The sequence below is a fragment of the Sarcophilus harrisii genome, chromosome 2 (genome assembly GCF_902635505.1).
Source record: "Sarcophilus harrisii chromosome 2, mSarHar1.11, whole genome shotgun sequence".
NCBI classification, from domain to species: Eukaryota; Metazoa; Chordata; class Mammalia; order Dasyuromorphia; family Dasyuridae; genus Sarcophilus; species Sarcophilus harrisii.
The window spans coordinates 90,720,189-90,733,097 of record NC_045427.1 but is presented as its reverse complement, the minus strand read 5'-3'; the positions used below and the strand labels follow the sequence as shown (position 1 = coordinate 90,733,097).

Here is a 12,909-nt window from a genome sequence, read left to right as displayed (position 1 = left end):
TGTGGAGAAGGTCAATTAAGAAGAAATGTAAAAAGTGTCTGACAAATATCATTCATACCATGTTCAAATTATGGGCTAATCTGGAATTCTATGTAATTAATTTTGTGATTGCATTAGCCTGAAGAGATGAGTTGAAGAATCAAAATTTTCACTGAAGGTGGCTCAAAAATAACCTGATAACTTTAATGGCAAATATCTCAGAGCATCAATTCCTCTCTGAGGTTCAGTTTTCTCTTCTGAAAAATATAGATTGGATGATCTCTAAAATAGCTTTAATGCATCCCACAATCCATGCCATATTGATCTACTTGGCTCAGAGGCAAAACATAGTGAGAAAATTCTGCCCTACATATGCTGTGACAAAACTTTCTCTATGTGTGTATATCTCCAGAAAAAAGTCTTTTAATATGTTCCCAATGTAAGTGTAAGCTGATGAAAAGTCATTTGATTGGTACAACCCTAGTCCAGTCCCTCCTACCCCTTCTTTGCATGGCTTTTCTGATCAAGAAATTAAGCAGTATCCGCTCCTCCAGGGGTACTTTGGTATAGTACAGTTGTTTCCCAGGTCCCTACCCTACATTATTTTTATTAGGCATTTCAAAGACTGTTTCAATGGTCTAAAAGAAAGTTGTCAAACACATAGTCCACTGGAACCATGTTAAACTATAAAAGGGAAATATTGAATACAACAAATAAAAATATAATTAAACAAAGAAAATATTAACATTCTTTTTTTTTTCCTAAGCCAAGAAGCCACAGTTTAATAACTTCCTTTTCAATTTTAATTTAATTTTAAAAGCTCTGGTCTAGACTACCCCATTGTCTTGCTTCATAAGTGATAGGCAGTATCCTATTAGTTTTAGGTCAACTCTTTGTCTAAAACCCTGTATAAGTTTGAGCTCTGGGTAGCTTTGGGCTTTTGAATGAAAATGAATGCACACCAGAGCAACTAATCTAATCATGGAACTCTGCAGGGTAATGGGGAGAGAGCATCTACCTATGCTCTTTCCCAGTGACATCTGTTCTCCTCCCATGGCTGCTATCCACGTATGGCAGGATTACTCTTTGGGAATAGTAACCTCTCTTTTTATTCCTCAGGATATTTACAACTGTGGAGGTGTTTGCATGACTCTGTCACTCCACTGATAATAGTGAGGGTTTCTCAGTGAATTTATACATTGTTCCCTTTGTGGATAACATCATTCCTGGGTAAGTAAGAGAAATTTTGAGAGTGTCTTTCTATTGCTTTTTCTGACCATTTTGTGAGCACTTGCCCTATGTGAGTTCTCCATAAAATAATATTTTTGGCAAGCTACATTTGGCATTCAAACAATATATCCAGGACCATAGAGTTGTGTCCTCTGCAGTAGAGTTGGAATGTTTGGCAGTTTAGTTTGAGAAAGGACCTCAGGTAACCTTCAGAATCTTTCTGATACAATTCAAATGAAAGTGATTCAATTTCCTGGCATGGCACTGGTACACTGTCCAGGTTTCATAAACATCCAACAATGAAGTCAGCACAATGACTCTGTAGATCTTCAGTTTGATAGACTAATACATCTCCTCTTCTGCACTTTCCTTTGGAGTCTCACACACACTGAGCTATCTCTGACAATGTATGGGTCAATCTCAATGACATGGGAGTTAGCTCTATAACTTAGCACATGTCTAAACCATCAAGTAAAGAGACATGGGAAGAAGCGACAAATACTCTTCCAAGTGATATACTATTATATCCTCAGAAGTCAACAGCTGCTTGATCTTGTGGAAAATCTTTCCATTCTGATAAGTTCAATAACCCATTGCTTCCCTCCCCAGTATGTCCCAATAAGTGATTTATATATAGTTACTTCTTGTGGAAGGAGAACATGGTTTAAATTGATGATCCTATAGGGGGACTTGAGGAGCTTTATTTTTAGAATAGAAGAATTTCAGGTCGAATAAATACTATTGAAAATGATGTATATATTATGAGTAATATCATACACAATTGCACTGGAAATTCTTAATTCATGTTTTATTTTTCCTCCTTTCTGGATATTTAAAAATCCAAACAATTTAAGATTTCCTAAAATCTTTTCATGTGTTTACCCCTTGATGATCTGGGTCATCAAGACATTGTTTGAAATATGCAAAACACTCAGAAACCTATAGAATAAGATTTCCATGAACTATTTGAAAATTTTAGAGGCCATGAAGTATCTAAACTAAATGAATTTATTTCATAGAATCACAATATCTCAAAGGACATTAAGTCCAGTCTATTTATCAACAATAATAGCCATACTTTATTCTCAATAACAGATCTTGCCTCTTTTCTTGAGGGTGAAAAAGAACCCAGTACTACCTAAGAATACTCATTGACCTTTTGAATTGTTTTAACTTTTAGAAAGTTTTCAGTTATATCGTTATTGTACTTCTACATTTTTTCCTATTTGGGCCATTTGGGATCATACAGAATAACTCCTCTTTCACACAAAAGTTCTTAAAGTGTTTCAATTAATTTTTTTAAAGCATTTGCTAAGTGTTTAGGCTAATGGCTAAAGGGAACTACTATTGTGATTCATAAGAGACTCTCCCTAATCTGTGAGGTGGTTGCTGGGAACACCTGACTTCTCAGCAAAGGAAATAGGCCTGACATTTCTCATATTTACCTGCTCATTTCCACCCTCACATCCACCACTACATACCAAGACATGGGTGTTACTAATTTTAGAGATTATTATAGGTTCAAAAATCTAAAACTTTTCCAGTGGGGAGAGCAAAGGAGCCAAAACAACTTGCAATACCTTATATGAAAAAAATATAGAAATCATTTTGTCCTCATAAAGAAAGCAATGATAAACATAAGAGAATCACAGCACGAATGAACAGATTTAAATGGGATTAAGTAATTAACCGATGGGAGCACATACAGTTGTCAGAGAGACTAAAAATTCAAAGCAGGATGTTGTTGTTATCTCTATTTAACACCTCATATTTTACGACTACACTGGCATTGTTCCATTGGATTCCAGCATTTATCTTTGATACAAGCTCCTCATCTCACTCCATCCCAATCTTGCTGCTACTTAGATACTCTCTCCCATAGCGTGTCTAATGCAGCTGTTTCCTCCTGCCAACAGCTACTACAGCTCTTGGAGATGCCAATGCCTTTTCAGCGGAAGATCACAGGCTCATAGATTTTGATTTGGAAGGGACCTGATAGATCCTCAAGGTCATGACTCTGTATATAGTTTTTAAGGTAATATTTTAACCCATGTTCCTGCCTCCAACTCCATTTTCCATAGATGTCATGGTCCTCTTAGATAATGAAGGACAAACATCTGTGAGTAAAGTTTTGGTGAAATGTTTCATGTTAATCACTACCTTAGGCACAATTCAGCTGGCTTCTTTATTATCCTCTCTTTAAAACATATTCTAGTCATCTCTTTGTGCCACAATTAATTGGCAATATTGAAGAATTACATCATGCTCTAACTTATATGACATTTCTCTTTGAAGCAGCCAAAAAAAGAGTTTAGTCTGACTAAGGATTGGAATCCACTCTTTAAAGGCATCTTGTTAAGGAAGTTTTTCTATTTTCTATTTAATATCTAAAGAAATTAAGAATATTTCATTTATTTATTGATCTATTCAAAATACTAAGAATGTCTCTTACCTGAAACCTTATGGAATGTGTTCAAAATATAAAGAGATCAATGAAAATAAGTCCAGATGTTAGAAATTGTTATCCTATTAAATTCTCCTTAGTCAAATGGCATCATCTATAATTTTTACTTCCTGTGGGGCTACTTAAACCCTACACTTTCCATTGCCTTTGCAGTTCAATATGCAAACAACATCAAGGAATAAATAATCGATTATGAAAGTCTAAGAAGCTTGGTGTTATCTAAGCATTGTGGGTATTCTAGTCTGCAGCATGGCAGCAGCATTGGCTCTACAGAAAATATGAAGAGGATAAACAGCAACCTTTTCAGTGATGGACTTATTCTTTTTTTTTTTTTTATTTGTCACACATTTATTTCAAACGAGGTATTGTTATCTGAACTTCAGCAAGGCTATATTTGATCTTTGTTGATATGTAGGTGTAGTTTCTTTTCTTTTTTTTTTTAAAGTTATGCATGGGTAATATTTCAATACTGACCCTTGCAATCACTTCTGATCCAACTTTTCCCTTCCTTTCCTCCACCCCTCCCCTAGATGGCAGGCAATCTCATGCATGTTAAACATGTTAAAGTATATCTTAAATACAATACATGTTTATATATCTATACAGTTCTCTTGTTAAACAAGAAAAATCGGATTTAGAAAGCTAAAAATAACCTGGTAAGAAAAACAAAAGTGCAAGCAGTCCACATTCATTTCTCAGTGTTCTTTCTCTGGGTGTAGCTGGTTGTGTTCATCACTGATCAATTGGATTTGAATTGGATCTTCTCATTGCCAAAGATAGCCATGTTATGGACTTATTTTTGAAAAAGGAGAGAGGCAGCTAAGGAGCTTCCTTCACCATCAGCTTGATATTTTGTTTCTTCTGAGAAGTGTGTGTCCAAGAAACAATGTTTTGTCTCTGCTGAAGTGTACAAGCCCTTTGGGCAGGAGGCTTAGTTGGCTTTGAGCTTGTCCCAGTTTCAAGCACTGAAGAAGAGTGATCACATCTCTGTGATGTGACTTCTTTGACGGACTTGGGGTTTAAAGATAGAGAGATTGTGCTGTGGAAGAACCTCCTCCGAGGAAGGACTTCCTCCGAGAAGGGTATAAGTCAGCCCTGAAGCAGCACAGGACGATCTTCAAGATATTGAAAAGAACATCTCTGCACACTAATGTATTCTGACCTTGCCACAGAGTTTGCAAAGAGTAACCAATTGGTTACTGGCGAGAGATGGCAACAGAAAAGGCTTTGTTTTAGGAGAACGATCATCATTTTTTTCTTGAGGGCTCTCTAATACCAAAATGAATCCTATGAGAGACTGGAGGCTGAGAAGGACCCCATTAATAATCTTAAGACTACTTACAAAGAGACGATGGCCCAACCACATCCTGAAGATGCTCAGCTTACGAGAGGTGAACCTTCTGCTTCCCCCTCACTGGACTCAGCTGGTGCCACAGCTAAGAACCTGTCAATACCTCTGGATCAGTTTGTCCCAGAAGATGAGATCCAGAGAAATTTTCATTGGATGACATTTAAAAATACCTATCTTGGCTTCACACAGTTCTGGATTGCTGAACAAGACATGAGCCCAAGATGACAGAATGAGTGAAGTTTATCCCAGAAGACAAGCTCCAGAAAAATTGTCTCTTAGAGGAAGACATCAAAAAAATTTCCTTTGTTGGCTTCATACAGTCCAGGATTGCTATGCAAGGTGTGTTGAACCAGCAGACATTGCTGCTGGTGAATGAATGCAACCTACTAGGGAAAAAACACTGTTTTACAAAAAGCAGAACTTGGTGCTTAAGTCAACTTTTCCCATCCCATGTGCAACAGAGAGGATGACAGAATGTGATGGAAATTAAAAGAGAAATGGACTAGAGTCTTTAATGTGTTTTTGCTTGCATTTGAAGCTCACTTCTCATAGGAGAGAGTGATTAGAAAGCACATAATAAGTCATTTTCAAGTTCAAGGTAACATTTGGAAACATTTTCCTCAATGAGAGACCATATGGAATATAAAAGATACTGAGAATAAAGTTTGCCCTCCCACTTCCCTGTACCCTGTCCTAAAGGTAAGATAGAATAATCAAGTTACTTTTGCTTGGTCTTCATATATTTCCTGTTATTTTACAGAGGCTGACAGAACTTTCTAACCAATCTCTTATAATCACAAGGAAACAACATCAGACTCTGTCCTATCTGCTCCCCAATCCCACCCAGTCAGTCATCTAGGATTGCAGGAGAGCAGCCAGCTCCAAAACATATTTAATTTGTATAAATTGTCTTCCCAGATAAACCATATGCTTCTTGAGGGCAGGGACCATGTCTTACATTTCTTTATCTCCCCCTTTAGTGTCTAGCACAATACCCTGTATATAGTCGATGAGTAATAAACATTTGTGGATGGTTAGATTGATTCCATAAAACCTTTTCCTTTGAAGGCCTATATTTTTGGGGCCCTGTCTCCCAAAAGTTTCTTTCTTCCTCAACTTTGACCCGTGACCAGGTTTCCTCTTATATTTGTCAAGCCAACTCTGAGAGAGCTGACTGAAGATACAGATATCCTGGGAAGACTTTGAATTTCTCTCCTACTCTGCTTATCTGGACATAATTCTTCCAACTTTCGTCCTTATTTCCAGTCTAGAATGACTCCTTTCCATAAGGCAGGCCTTCTTTCAGTCTGCATTGACATTCTGCCTCCTTTATTCAGAGTAAACCTTTGCTTATGATACATTCCGCATCCAGAACCTGGACTAGCAGTTCTGATGTTCATTATCAGAGTTTATTCTTTAGTCCTTTGTCTAGGGCAAGATCATCTCTCACAAATGCAGATTCCAAATCAGCCCTTGGGAATAAAGAAAGGACAAAAGTAGTGTTGGTGGCCGTGGTCAGTCAAGAAACCTCTAGGAAGACAAGCAGCAAATGGTCCTGCCCACAGTCTGTGGTGAAAACATTTCTCCCCATTCCCACTCTCTCTGTCCTCCTGCTAAAACGCTTGCTTCCTTAGATGAACCAGCAATATTCCTCCAGGATCAAACCCTCTTCCATACCCCCACTTCCCTAATGTTTTTTTCCTCTGTCAGTCTCCTGGGAATTTAATCTAGAGCTAAAATACTAAACATTCTGGGGAAGTTGGGAAAAGGGAATTTTTGGCCAAGAGAATTTGGGAAGCAAAGAAAGCTTTCAGAAATGATGGGCACAAATAAGACTCATCAAACTTTGGCTATATGCATATTATTTTGTGATGTACCAACATACCTGTATTGTGGCAGGGGCAGATGCCATTTGTATATTAGGCTTGGTAGATTATATGGATATGTGTCCATGAATGTTTGTGCATCTGTGGAGAGGTATTAAGAAATATGTATTTTAATTCTTTTGTTTCCCAACTGAAATGTAAGGTCTCTGCTTGCTTTCTCTTGGAAGCATCTATAATTTAGTGGGTGCTATTACATGTTCAAGGGGACTCTTCCCAGAAGAGTGCTTTCTAGTGTTTCTCCATCTTTCTTTTTGAAGAGCAGCCCTTAGCTAGTTATTCCTCTCTTTCCTCCTCTACTGTCTCAGCAATGTCTTGTGCATCACAGATATTAGAACATTAGAGAAACAGGGGTATGTAGAGAAATAGTTTGCTTGAAACAGTTACAACACAAAAATATAGATTACATAATAAGTAGTTGGGTCCAACAATGAAAAGATCTCATCAGAGTAAGCAAGAGGTTGTCTCTTTTTTATTAGGTTTCTGTTCTCTGACTAGCTTAAGAATGTGTGACTAGACAGCAGCATATGTAAAAAAGATGTGGGACAGATTAGTTCTGTGAGTGACAAATGGTGACTTCAGAGGCCTAACAGAGAAGTACATCTCCAACTTTTTGCACGGAGGTGGTGGCCTTGAGATGCAGAATGAGACATATACTTGCAAATATGGCCAATATGTTGATTTGTTTTGCTTGATTGTTATTTGTTACTAGGGATGATACTACTGGAGGGCATAGGTGGGGAGAGAGTCATTGGGAAGTGACAATGATGTTTTAAAAAAGAGTATCCATATTTAAAAAGAAAAGACAAAAAAAAAAGAAGAAAGTCTGGGAAACAGAGGCTACAACATGCTCACCATAGTTAGCTAAGTTCATGATGAATTTTTCCCTTGCCCTTTGCATTTTTCTAATTGTGAATATTCTAAGATTCTCATATTTCGTTATTGCACATATAGCATCCAATTAGATTATTATAACAATAATATTTTATTGAATTTACTGTCTGCAAAACACTGTGCTATGTAGTGAGGATATATAAAATTTATATTAAAATGATTGCTAACCTCAAGGAACTTATAAGCTAGAAAAAGGATGACATTAACATTGTTGTAATTCATCATGAGATATGGCAAGTGTATTAGTGACAAACAAAAAAAATTTTAAATAGTCTTGGAGAAGGTCACTGCTGTTGAAATGCTTCTTGGAGTATATGTCCTGTGAGTATATACCAGAAGTAAGATGGAGAAGGAGTTTTAAAAAACTGGGTAATAAAGTAGTCAAGATAATTATTAAATTTCTTAAAAATTATGGGAGGGACTGAAGAAATAATGAAGAATATGAGGCTGGTAATCAAAGTCACTGAAAAAGTTTGGAAGATTCACCAGGCAATCAGTAGCTCACAATAAGCTAAATAGGAAAAAGGAAAATTGTATTGACCTTGAAAGAGAAAAACAATTATTAGTTTTAAAGAACTGGAGTACAAAAATCCAGTGAATTACCCAGAAATTGAAAATACTCATTACTGAATGTTTTTCAACTTGATGAACTCAACTTTGGACTTGAATAATTTACTACTAAAATGCAGAATTTGCACAGAATAAACATATTTATTAAATAAACTCATGTTTTGCTTGTATAGCTATATTTTACAGAGGAATATAGTCTCTTCTGTTAAATCCTTCTTTTTATTATAGAAAATTAGACTTTTTTCTTTTTTTTAAATTGTACTTTTTATTCTGAAAATATGTACCACAGAGTGTTTTACAAATATTTTATAACAACAGAGAAGATTGTATATGGAAGTATAAATCATCATTTTATACTATTTGTTTCCCTTTATAAAGGTATGTAATGATTTCCACAAATCATTTTCAAAACTATTCTTCTTTTCCATGGTTCATTCCTTGCTTTCTTCTGTTTTTTATGCCATTAAAAAATGCTTCAATGGAGAACTTTAATTATTTTCATTTTGATATTGTTAGCCTCATTTTCTCCCCAATTCCCTCTCCTCTTATCAAAAGAAAGATTTCCCCCTAAAAATCCTTTATAACAAATCAACAAGGTCAAATGAAAGAAATCCATACAATGTCCATATCCCTAAATAAGTCTCTTTCTTAACCTTGAGTTTACCATTTCTCTGTCAAAAGGTGGATAACATGAATCATTATAGATCTCATGAAAGCATGAGTGATAATTATATTGATCAGTGTTCTTAAATCTTTTTTTAAAGTTTTTTTTCCTTTACAATTCTGTAGTACTTCAATAAGTTATGCTCTTATTTCTGCATGCTTCCTTCTTCATTACTTCATACTACATCGTAATTGGAAATCAATATTTGATTTTATTCTAGCATTTCTTGTTGATCTTTACAAACTCTGACTCACACTTTATCTTGATATCTAAAAGAAGGAAAAAGCAGAGAAATAACACTGCAAAGCAATATCCATATTGAATATTGAAGAACAATTTTGAAATAAAATATTATCAAGTAGAGTACAGCAACATCACAGAAAGATTATACGGCATTACTAAGTTAGGTTTATTTTAAGAATGCAGAGTTGGTCCAACATAGAGAAAGGAATATAGGTAGTATGGTAGATAGAACTTGGAGTTGGGAAGACCTGAGGTTAAGCTAGTCTCAAGTACTTACTAATCAGTGACTTGGGCTCTCTTTGATTTGCTTCAGTTTCTTTATCTCTAAAATGGGAAAAAATAAAGTTAAGATTCCTGCCTGCTAAGTTTATTGTGAGGATCAAGTGGGATAATATTGGTACAGTGCTTAGCACCATGTTTGGCACGTAATAGGTACTGTATAAATATTAACTATAATAATAACAATTATATTGCAGATAACTATCATGCAATTATTAATGTTATATATTACTAATATAAAGAATAAAAACCTTATGATTTTGTCAATACTTTTCACATAGTTTTTTTTGAAAAAATATATTTTAAAATAAAAAATATATTAAACTTAATTTAAGAACAAAGGAAAAAGCTAGAGATCTTTCTAAGCAGAACACAGGTAAAACAAAGATTCCCACTATCACAAATATTCTTTAATATTATGGTAGAAATGATAGCTATTATAATAACATGAGAAAATGAAGGAAAAAGCATAGGAAAAGAAATAAAATCATCACGTTTTGATGATATGATAATGTACTTAGGGGATCTAGAGAGTTGACCAAGAACTGTTGAAATAATTGAAAGCTTTAGAAAAGTCACAGAATAGAAAAAATGTACATAAATTATCAGTATGAATCAACAAATGTCATAAGAAAATCTAGAAATAGAAAATTTATTCAAAATAATTACAGAAATAATAATAAAAATCTACATAATAATTTAATAATATTAATATCTAATAATTTTTAATAATTTAATGATATTGATATTTAATAATTTACATAATAATTTAATAATAATTTATTAATAATAATAAATTACAGAAAATATAAAATATTTGGGAACGTATCTTACAAGATTCACATAGGAATTATATGAATCCATCTCAAAACAATCTTTGCAGAAATAAAGACCAATTTGAATAATGCTCAAAACATTAATTGTACATGAATAGTCTGAAGCAATAAAAATAAAAAAAGAAACTAACTTAATTTACTTATTTAGTGCTCTACCAATCAAATGCCCCAAACAATATTTCATGGAAGAAACAAGAAATGAAAAAATTAATATGGAGATACAATAGTTCAAGAATCTTAAGGAAAATAATGAAAAAATGAGAAGGAAGAAAGTCATTCAGTAATAGATTTCAAGCTATATCATTAAAATGATTTGACACTGGTTGAAAAAGAGAATGATTAGTGGAACAAGTTAATTATGTAATGCAATGAAAGAACATGAAAGTATCATGTTCTATAAATCCAAATATTGCACTTGTAAGGAAAAGAGACTCACTATTTGATAAAAATTGCTGGAAAAACTGGACAGCATTCATGTTTAGATCACACCACATACCATGCATCAAGATAAACTCCAAATGTTCTAGATATAAAACATAATCCTAGATATGAGGTAACTTCATAAAAATATTAGAGGAACAAAGGAGAAATTGTCTTTTAGATCATAGAAAAAGAATTCATGACTAAAAAAGTGATAGAGGAGATCATGCACAGATAATTGAACAATTTTTATTTTATTTTTAAAAGACTTTGTACAAATAAATATAATATAGTTAAAATATAGTTAAACCAAAAATGAAAAAGGTAAATGTCTCAAAACACTAGGTATATAAAGTAATGATGTGAATTTATAAGATTAAAAACTATCCCAGTAGTTTCAACATCTATTGTTACATTTTAAAAGAAATAAATCTTGCCTATCAACAACCATATGAAAAATTGTCTAAATCCTTTATAATTAGAAAAAAAAGCAAATTAAAGCAACTTTGGATTTCTACTTCATGCTGATGAGTATCATCCCCAATTAAACAGCAAATTGGAAATCAGGAAAATCAAAGGAGATATTAATAAAACTGAAAATAAGAAAACCATTGAACTCTTAAGTAAAACTAGAAGTTTGTTTTATGAGGGAAAAGCAATACAATAATAAACAACTGGTTAATATGATTAAAGACAAGAAAAAAAGACAACCAAATTTCCAATATGAAATCTGAAAAAGGAACAGGATGGGGGAAGCAGAACCAAGATGGCATAAAGTAGACAGATCTTTGCCTGAGCTCTTCCTGGCTTTCCTCAGAATCAACACTATATTAAGCCTCTAAATGCATTTTAGAGTAATAGAACCCACAAATATTTAGAATATGACAAATTTCCAGCAGAAAATATTTTGGAAGGATTTTAGGAAAGTTCTATTTATTCCTATGCTTATTGTTTTTAATAACAGTTACTATTATATTTTGTCAAAATTTTTGTACAAATAAAACTAATACAGACAAGATTAGAAGGAAGCGATAAATTGGGAAAATATTTTTACATTCAAGGGTTCTGATAAAGACATTTCTAAAATATATAGAGAATTGACTAAAATTTATAAGAATTCAAGCCATTCTCCAGTTGATAAATGGTCAAAGGATATGAACAGGCAATTCTCAGATGAAGAAATTGAAACCATCTCTAGTCATATGAGAAGGTGCTCTAAATCACTATTGAGTAGAGAAATGTAAATTAAGACAATTCTGAAATACCACTATGCTTCTGATTGGCTAAAATGACAAGAAAATATAATGATTGAATGTTGGAGGGGATGTGGGAAAACTGGGACACTATTAGATTGTTGGTGGAATTGTGAACTGATTCAACCATTCTGTAAAGCACTTTGTAACTATGCCCAAAAGGCTATCAAACTGTGCATACCATTTGATCCAGTAGTGTCTCTACTGGACTTGTATCCCAAGGAAATCTTTAAGGAGGGAAAGGGACCCACATGTGCAAAAATGTTTGTGACAGCTCTCTTGTCATTCTATTTTAGTGTTCAGTATAATTTGGAGATTTTTGTTAAAGTTCTCTGAGGACTGGTATCAGTTTTCTGATTTCTGGGCTCACTTCTAGCTATAATCAAATAGATTTGACCTTTTTCTATTAGTTCTGATGAAGACAGGCAAATAAATCTGAGAAATAAAATAATGAATACTTATTTTTCTTGTTCTCTTTATTTTCCCCTTCCTTCTTCCGGTTCCTCTTAAGTTTGAGGTCACAGGACCTTGAGTTCCAATTCTCCATGAAGTACAAACTACATGGGTGTCCTTGAAAAAATCAATTAATCTTTCTCAATCTGTATTCCTTCATCTGTAAAATGAAAGAATTGACCTAGATGATCTAGATGACTTCTAAATCTATGAACCTTTCAGTTTATTTAATAGGAGACATAAAAGTTTTAACTTTAGACTCACCATTTAAGTGGAACCACATACTCTTTTTTTGGAAGTTGTTTAGACTGTGAAGATAATAATAGGCTTAAGGTTTTAGTCATTCTTCAATATCCCTACAATAACTGTGGCAATAATGTGATCATGCTG

The 12,909-nt window shown here is 33.9% G+C and overlaps 1 pseudogene; it reads left to right on the top strand.

The window, feature by feature from the left end:
- Window positions 1-978: 978 nt before the first annotated feature.
- LOC105749100 lies at window positions 979-6,658 on the top strand (annotated as a pseudogene).
- The last annotated feature ends 6,251 nt before the right edge of the window (window positions 6,659-12,909 follow it).